The sequence below is a fragment of the Physeter macrocephalus genome, chromosome 8 (genome assembly GCF_002837175.3).
Source record: "Physeter macrocephalus isolate SW-GA chromosome 8, ASM283717v5, whole genome shotgun sequence".
NCBI lineage: Eukaryota > Metazoa > Chordata > Mammalia > Artiodactyla > Physeteridae > Physeter > Physeter macrocephalus.
In genome coordinates this window covers 60053292-60062903 of record NC_041221.1, presented here as the reverse complement: position 1 = coordinate 60062903, position 9612 = coordinate 60053292, and the positions used below count along the sequence as shown (strand labels likewise).

General features: G+C 38.8%; 1 protein-coding gene across 1 annotated transcript in view; it reads left to right on the top strand.

The window, feature by feature from the left end:
• The window catches only part of ANKRD55 (ankyrin repeat domain 55), a 95168-nt gene that overhangs the window by 52182 nt on the left and 33374 nt on the right, over positions 1–9612 (top strand). The window lies entirely within an intron of this gene.

Sequence of the window (9612 nt, the reverse complement as noted above, 5' to 3'; positions counted from 1 at the left end):
GCACGAACCCGTGTTGCCTGCATCGGCAGGCGGACTCTCAACCACTGCGCCACCAGGGAAGCCCAATAAGGGCTTTTCTGAACCACAGAGCTTCCTCTCTTAAAGGTGCAAGGAGGGAATGGAGCAATTTTGTGTTCCTACCCTGAGAGGGAAGCCTGTGTCTCCACTATTAATTCTCAGGCAGAAATTTATCCCTCTGTGGGTGTGGGTAGCTTTAAATAGGGAAGAATTTATTGCATTAAGTATTTAAGCATTTATCATACCACTGAAATTTTGTAATTTCCCTTTGGACATTGAGAAATAAATATTGCTCTTTCCTGTCTTCTTGAGTACCAGAAACTTCGATGGCTGCTGATGCTCTCTGAGTGAAAGATGACAGATAGATAACAATCTAGGCTCCCTGCTCCAGAAGCCACATTATTAATGCCAATGATCACAACTGCTGTTTGCTTTACGTTGCAAGGCAATCCTGTACAAGGCTTCCAACAAGACAGCACAGCACTCCCAACTAAGTTCCTGAGGGAGGGTGGATCAGACCAGGCAGAGCCGCCCCAAAGCAGCTGAGGGTCTTTTATCTACTTAACTCTTCTAAAAACCAGGTCTGATTTTTATTAGCCAGCCTGATTTCTTTAATAGTTTCTTAAAACTGATTTAAATACCTGATTTTTAAAGGAATTTTTTTTTAAAGTAAGCTTGGTTTGACTGCGCTAAGAATGTCTGATAACTTTAAGAAAGTCTGATAGCATTGAAAGTGCATATGCCTCAAGATGTCAAATAAGACTGTTTTCAAGATGAACTGGCCATAGACCAAAGGATGGGAGGAAGCCCCCTAACAGGGGCTGGGCCCCCTACCCCATATTTCTCCTGGGCTGGGCTCCCCATCTTTCTTGAGCCTTCTGAACAAAGGCCTCCTTCCAACAGGCTTGGCAGTAATGACCACAGCAAAAAGCCCTTACATCACAGCCTGGGTCTGAGGTTGGACACCTCCCTGACTCGGTGGGCACATGTTGCTTTCACCCTCCATGTCTTCGTGGTTTAAAGCAAAACCTCAGATGAGAGAATATTGCACTGTTTTAAACTTCTGCTTTAAAAACGAGAACCAGAGATGAGAAAGTACACTCTGATCACTCTGCCCATGGTGTGAAATCAGGGAACTTGGGGGCTTGCAGTTTATGTCAGCTGATCAAGAACTTCTAGACTTTGGGCAACTTGCCAACCACTTCTTCCACCTCCAACTCCTACCTTCACTCCCCCGACTAACTGGGACTTATTAGAAAGGGGGCAAATTCAGTCATTCACTCCCTAAAGCTAAATTCCTCCTACAGACATCCAACTCTGTCCCCTCCTCAGTGGAGCTGAACATCCCCTAGCAAAGTGACAGTTCCCTATTTTTTCCCACCCTGGGAGGCGCCCCCCCCGGCTGGTGGAGACAATGAATGTAGACAAAAATCTTTATAACGGTGGTAATTGTAACACTTTTCAGATAATATGTGGTAAATATTGGAAAAATCTCCAGTTCCGTCTCATGCAAAGCAACCTCTCAGAGAAGATTCCTCCTGCTCTTAACACCAGCATTCTGACCTGTTGGCATTTTTGAGCAGGAGCCTCAGAAAGGACACTTCCCCCCAGTGTCGCAGCTTCCTCTTCGCACCATGTCACAGCATGTTTGAAATCCATCTGAAGCCAACTACTAAGTCTTGCCTGTGTGTTTCATTAACATATATATTGCTAGTGTGAGCCAATCCACATAAATTTGCAAGGGCTAATTTGCTCTTTGCCATTGGACAAAGGACAGTTCTGAAATGGAAAGAACATGGCCCAGGCTTTGTCATTTGTTACCTTGGAGGAGTTCCTGCATTTGGCTTCTCGGTGTGCTGAATAAGCAGTCGCTTACTGAACCCCGCCCCTCCCACAATCACTTTTCCAGTGACTTCCAAGCACAATGTAGTCTCCATCATATATGAGGGGGTAACAGTTAAAGCACACACACTCTCTATATCTGCTAAATAACAGGAAGCAAAAAACAGCAAAGGCAAAAGAAATCAGGGAAAAGGTAAGGTATTGCTGGCAGAACATTATGGTTTCCTAATGACAAGAGGAAAGAGCAAGACATAACCCCTACATAGTGTGAATAAAATTATTTTCCAATAACTGAAAGACTCCCAAGCTTATCACAATAATGGTTAAAGGTTAAATGATCAGTTAATAGAAATCTAACTTCATTAAGAGATATACTAGATTATTAACTGAAACTAAAGAATGGAGAGAGGGAGAGAGGAAGGAAAAAATCTGTTTCTGAAGCCATCCTCTAACTGCTTACATAAAAAAACCATGATATGTGCCACTTTATATCAGAGAGATGAATATCACTCTAGAGGCTGTCCTGATCTGAGCTCAGTGAATTAAAACATTTTTTGTGTTGTTAGTTTTTACTTGTATAAGTAATACATGAACACATTTGCTTCTTTAAAAATTTAAATATTACAAGTAATACTAGAAGTCCATGATTACTTCCACCCCACCACCTTAGCCCCCAATTGCTATTTGATGTGTCTCTTTCCAAGTCTTTTGTCTTTTTACACTATGTGTGTATATATATATATATATATATATATAGACACATAGGCACTATGGAGTATAACATGAAAGATATCTCATGTTATATGTTGTTCTGCAACTTTGATTTTCACTCAAGAATATGTCTTAGAGTGTCTTGGATGTGTTGATGCATATAAATTTGGCTCATTCCTTTTAATGGCTTCATAATGTTTCACACTATGAAAATACGTCCTTATATTTTCTATTCCCCTATGAATGAATATTTAGGTGTCTCCAATTTTTCCACTATCACAAACACTACTCCGAAGGGTGTTTGTATAAGCCTCCTTGAGTATTTTATACGAGCATTTCTCTAGAAGAAAAATTGTTGGGCAGTAGAGAGTGTACGTTTATGTGTGGGGGAGGGGTTCTATTTTTTTTAGTTGAAATATAATTGATTAACCATATTGTGTTAGTTTTGGATGTAGAGCATAGTGATTCAGTACTTTTGCAGATTATATTCCATTATAGGTTACTACAAGGGTATAATCCCCTACGCTCTATAGTGTATCCTTGTTGCGTATCTATTTTATATATAGTAGTTTGTATCTGTTAATCCTGTACCTGTGATTTGTCCCTCTCCCCCCACAACTGGTAACCGCAAATTTGTTTTCTATATCTGTGAGTCTGTTTCTGTTTTGTATATACATTCTTTGCTATTATTTTTTAGATTCCACGTGTAAGTGATATCACATAGTATTTGTCTTTCTGTCTGACTTATTTCACTAAGTATAATATTCTGTAGGTTCATCCACATTGCTGCAAATGGCAATATTTCATTCTTTTTATGGCTGAGTAATATTCCATTGTATATATCTATGCACCACATCATCTTAATCCAATCATCTATTGATGGGAACTTGGGTAGCTTCCATGTCTTGGCTGTTGTAAATAGTGCTGCTATGAACATTGGGGTGCATGTGTCATTTCAAATAAGTATTTTCATTTTTTATGGATATATACCCAGGAATGGAACTGCTGGATCATATGATAGTTCTATTTTTAGTTTTTTAAGGAACCTCCATACTGTTTTCCACAGTAGCTGCACCAGTTTACATTCCCACCAACATTGCATGAGGGTTCCCTATTTTCATTTTTAATATGCATGCCTGGTTGTTCTTCAAAACGATTGCATCAATTTATAGCTCCACCCATAGTGTAAAAGGGTGTTTATCACTGTTTTCCTATTGTTGGATTTTCTTGTTATTGTTTTAATTTGCATTTCCCCTTATAGCCAGTGAGATCGAGCATAATTTCATAGGTGCAATGGTCATTTTTAGATCTCCTGTGACTTGCCTGTTTAGGTCCTTTGTCCATTCATCTGTTGTGTTACTTGTAGTTTTCTTACAGATTCATAGGAGTTTATTTTATATTCTGAACATTAATCCTTTGTCTGCTGTTGAATTGCAAATATTTTTTCATAGTCTGTTCCTTATTTTAGAACTGTTTGTGATGTCTTTTCCTGTACAGAAATTTTAAAATATGATATAATCAAAATGATCATTCTTGTCCAATGTTGCTTTTGCTTTTGGTATCTTTTTAAAGAAGGCCTTCCCTACCCCTAGGAACATAACTACGCTATGCTAAATTTTCTTTTAGTTTGTTACAAGATTTTTTTTTTTAATATATGGTTCCATTTCTGAACTCTTAGTTCTCATTCCAATGATCTGTTTGTTTTTCCTGTTTCATTAACCACACTGCTTAGTTATAAAGTGACTTATTTAGAAGCTATTCACACTGTAAAGTTTAACACTGTGGGAAAGGCAAGGTGGGTCAGATGGGTCAGATTGTCCTTTGTGCCTTTGTTCTTCTGGACCTCAGGGGAATCACTGACAAAGAGAAAGGCTTGTCTATTGCAGCTACAGAGAGTTAAGTTGCTAAATTCCTGGAACCTAACCTCTCCTGTTTTCATTTTAGCTTTGACAGGAAGAGCACTGAATCAAGAGTGGCTATGAAATGTTGGCATCTGGGTTAGAACTTTGAATGCATTTATCCAGAAAAGCACTGTTATGCCTGGTATTTAGGATAGATTGTTGATCCTATATTAAATGCACATTCTGATATAAGTAGATTTTTGTGAGTGGCCGGACAATCCAAACTTCCATTACAACAGCACTCTCAGAAAATAAATCCAAGTTGCAAAAACAGATGTGAATCTTTGGATACAATTCTTAGCACTAAAATCCACTTACAACATTCCTAAGATACAAGCATAAGCAGAGATTGTGCACTATAAAGACAAAATCAATAGAAATAGTCCCTGACCCTAGAAATCTTTTTATTTTACAGTTGGCAAAAGGTAAAATAATAAAGCAAAAAAATTTTAAACACCAGAATTTTTATCCTAAAAATGAACACCTTAATAAATGGAGTAGAGTCACTACTACTTAGGAGCCCTCACTTCCCTCTCTCCCCCAACCCTCCTTTCCCCATAATTTTCTAGGGGCAGTATTTTTTATCTTTGTGTCCCTAGAATCTAGTTCAGTAACTTGCACATAGTAGAGTCCCCCCAAAAATACATGTTTAGATAAATAGAGAATTACATTATTAAATTCAAGAAAAAGTCATATAATTTTATTTTATTGGCCTTTTCTCTCTTTGTTTTGTTGACCCAACTCAATGACCCATTTTATTTACCAGACTTGACTCCAGGTGACTTTTAATTATTTCCAAAATCTCCTCTCAAAAAAATAAGATTTTTATATTATTCTAGATCTTCAAAAATGTACTGTAGATTCTAGAGCAGGGGTCCTTGTCCAAATGTCATGACATGGACACATCTGGTATGTTGGGGAAGCCTATAGATCCCGTCTCAGAAAAATGTTTCAAATTACATAAAATAAAATATATAGAATTAAAAAAAATTATACTGAATAACAGATATCAAACTATTTTAAAGAACAAATTTGCAATATTAATATGCAAGCTTTTTTTGCTAATGCACTACTAATCTTTGTGATCTCTAATTGTAAGTTTTTTCCCAAATAAATTTGAAGAAAATGGCTTTCATTACAGCACTTCTAACCATCTAGGTTTTTTTAGAATCTTTTAAAGTACATCATTTATTCCAATCTTTTGTACACAGAAGACCCTCTATAACTTTTGTGAGAGGTAGTCACAGAATCAATAATGTGTGGATATTAAAATGTCAAACAGAGCCAAACTGGACTTCTGTGAAATTCTAGATCTTTCAGATGATCTAGAATTGTTTTGCTGATCTTTCAAACACCTGCTAAAATTCTGCCGCCAGTGCACCAAGGCAAGGGATGAACCAAGCACCCAGCCACATCACACATTTCTCTCTCTGTGTCTTTCAGTATCTGCAAGGGCTAGTCTAAAAGTGCAATTCTGAAACATGAAAACTGCTAAGCACTTCATCAGATTTCTGCTTCATAAAACATAAAAGTTACAGTGGTTTTGGAAAAAAAGAAAAAAGGTCTGAGAAGCTAATAGGACTTGAAAGCCCTTAACTGAAATGTTGGTGGCACAGGCTCAAGGCACAGAATTACTCATCCGTACAAGAGCATGTTCCAAAACAGCCCCGCTATGCACCCAACAGTCACCACACGGTCCTGTCAGCTATCTTGAAATGGATTCTAAGTCAACCAAAACTTAACATTTCCCTCCAAAACATTCTAGAGAGCTATGTTCTTAAATGAATGTAAGTTACTCTTCACTGTTTGAGCCAATACTCCTTCTTTTTCAAGAAAGTGGAATTCTACTGTTACAAGAGTCATCTGGGTGTTTGTTGTAATCTATCTTCAGGTAGCTCCTAGATTTTCAGCCCTTAGATTCTTTGAAGGCCCAGTTGAGTCCTCAGTGACTCAATGAGGAGCCTCACAGTTTGGACACAGGTGGCTGGCTTGAGTTCGACAGACTCTAGTATCTTACACTCCCCATGAATTCAAGGGAGCCTGGATAACCTGCAATTCCCTAATTAATTCTTCCTCTGAATGCTTCTTGAACACCTAATGTGTACTTGGGCATATCACAGTGAATGAGCCACAACCTCTGCCTTTAAGTGCATCACAGCTTAATCTTAGTCCCTATCACAGCTCAGTGCAAATGCCAGTTGCCAAGCCTGAAGTCTGCCCCTTAAATGGCCACCCGAGTCTTAACATAACACAACTAGGATGTGTTAGCTGTGTTAATAGAAGCTGAAGGAAGGAGGAGGCAGTTGTAGGAAAAAGTTCCTAAACAAGGTGTGTTGTGCAATACAAAGGGCTACACTTGAGCTGATTCTAAAAGTTTTGGTTTTCATATTACTAACTCTGAGAGGATGTATTTGTATTTCTCATTAGCCCAATTGAAAAAAATAGCAACAGGAAGTTTCCCTTGACTTGAGTGAATGTTTGAAACCTGTTTATATTGTAATATAAACATACAAATTTATATTACACAACATATTATTATTTAGAGAAGTAATGGAGTGTTTCAAGTCTTGATTTGGGGCCACTCAAAGGATCAACAGTTACTTATAACACTGATCCCAAATTCCAGGGTAGGTAGGGGAGGAGTGGGGGAAGAATATGTATATTTCAATACCTTACAAAAATAAATATTTGCCAGCTGCACTTTTAGAAGAAACCTAGAGGTGATGCCAAATGAAACAAATAGTAATAAAGGGTGGCAACCCTTATGCTACTGAGAATCACCATTCTAGAAAGTGAGAAGACCCTGAATGTAGATAAAATCACAAAGAAAAAAATTGTCCAGCAGCTGAGCTCATTTCCAAGATGAAAGTCTACTAGCTTGATGTGTGGAACGAGCATTTTCCTCCAGAGTTGGAGAGACCTGGATTTGAATCCCACCTTTGCCTTGTACCCAGTCATGGCCTTGTACCCAGTCAGTGGCCTTAGGGAAATTATTGGATTGGCCAAAAAGTTCATTCGGGTTTTTCCATAACCCGGACGAACCTTTTGGCCAACCCAATATTTAACCTGTGTTTCAGTTTCCTCACCTGTAAAATGGGTCTAAAAATACCTATCTCTTAGGCTTGTTGTAAAGATTCAGTGAAGTGAATAAAGTTCTTGGTACCAAGTAGGTATATGAAAAATGGTAGTGCTCCTCCCCACCATTTACCAAAGCATGCAGGAGGGTGGGGGGTTTTGTTTTGTTTTGTTTTGTTTTTTCCAGCAGTGGGTTGGGGAGGGGTGGTTGTTGTCTTAAGAGAATAACTCTTAAAGCCTAGAAGCTATATTTAGGAGACAAGGGTTAACAGTGCATAATGACAGTTTAATTCACAATTTCACACTGAATTCTCATATTGCTACATCTATATCTCTGCATATAGTGATTGCCATCTACCTCATTTGGAGCGCTCATCAAGAATTCTAACAGGTTTCAATTGAACAGTTGGTAACAATGATCATATCAAACAAGTTCATTTTCCATAAAGAAGTCATGTTCTGTCTTTCTTCTGTGAATGATTTTAGAAAGCAAAGCCAAATTTTACAAAAGCAAAAAATTCGATCAAGAACAGTAAGAAGTCACTCAGTCATTTAATAAGCCTTTACTTAGCATCCACAATGTGCCTGGCACTGTTCTAGGCTCCAGGGATTCAGACAGGCAGACAAGGGCCCTGCCTTCTTGAAGCTTAACACCCCAGTGACTTCAAAATTGTCTCCAATGTCTTTAACCCTGGATACAGGTGGCACTTCATAAGGAAGCCAGTGATTCTGAAGCAAATGGGACTCAGCACTGGGAATAATCCTTGCACAGTAAAAAGAATCTGATTCCCTGGAGTCCAGATGTCTAATTCCAGTGGCCCAAATTAAAAAATGAAGAGGACCCATTGAAATACTTTGAGCTATTCTGAATCCCAAGTAATATTCAGCTTTTGGAATAAGAACAAGACGTTCCACTGTTTTTAGACCAGCATTCTTTTCCATATGGAACCAATTTCTTGAAATATCCTTAAGGGTATCTGGAGGCTCAGTGTTATGTGACATTTGAAACTTGAAAGCAGACCATAATGTAATGATTTAGAATATGGAACTGGTCAAGGGGGTTTAACATTCTAATCTCACGGCCCCACAAACATCACACCCTAGATTCAGCTCGATCATAGACTTGTGAACTTCCCTAGAGCTCAGCTTCCTCTTCCACAAAATGGGAAGGACAGTGGCACCTGTCAGAGTTGGCTAACTGCTATAGAAAACAATTCAAAATCTCAGTGGCCTGACATAATAAAAGCTTAATTCCTGCTTGCTTCATAGCCCAGTGCTGGTTGATGAGGTGACCCTGTCCTACCTCATCAGTCAGGGTCCTGAGTTGATTAATCACATGATTCCAGCACATTCTTGAGCCTTGTCCTTCTCCACATTCCGTTGTCAGGTGAGGAGAAGAAAATATGTCAAAGACGACATAGGTTTTGTTTTCCAGACAGACCCTGGAGGGGTAGGGGCTTTCATCCTTCCATCCTTTCTGTCCACACTGCAACGTTCAGGACTCAGTCTTGTGGCTACATGTATCTGCTGGGAGGCTGGGGAGTGTAGACTGACTGTGCGCCCTGGAGGGAGAGGAAGTAGAGTTTGGTGAGCATGTAGTGGACTTCACCACAATGCTAAATCCAAAAAGCTGTTTGGAGGATTAAGTGAGATAATATACATAAGAACTCATAAAGATCTCTAGATCAATACATATTAATTCTGGAATAATATTAGTTCTGCACTCCTAGCTAGGCTGAGGGCCATCTCCTCCACTCAGCTCATCTTGGATGAGCAGAGAAGGCCAAGGTGGTGACATTTCTTTATGTTACCTGAAGAGACATCTCCAAAAAGAGAAAGCTACCTATGTCCTTTTCTCCCTTTACCAGGCATCTTAATCTAGAATCATTTTAGATACATTTCATATTATTGAGAGCCATAGTCAAAGAGAAGAGGCCATCTTTTCATAGTACACTACCAAATAATACTGGTTCTTTTTGGCAAATGTTTCCCAGAAGAAGCTTATCTTATTATTAAATGATGCCTATAGTGTGTGACCTTAAGCTCTGAAAGAAGGTGGGATTCA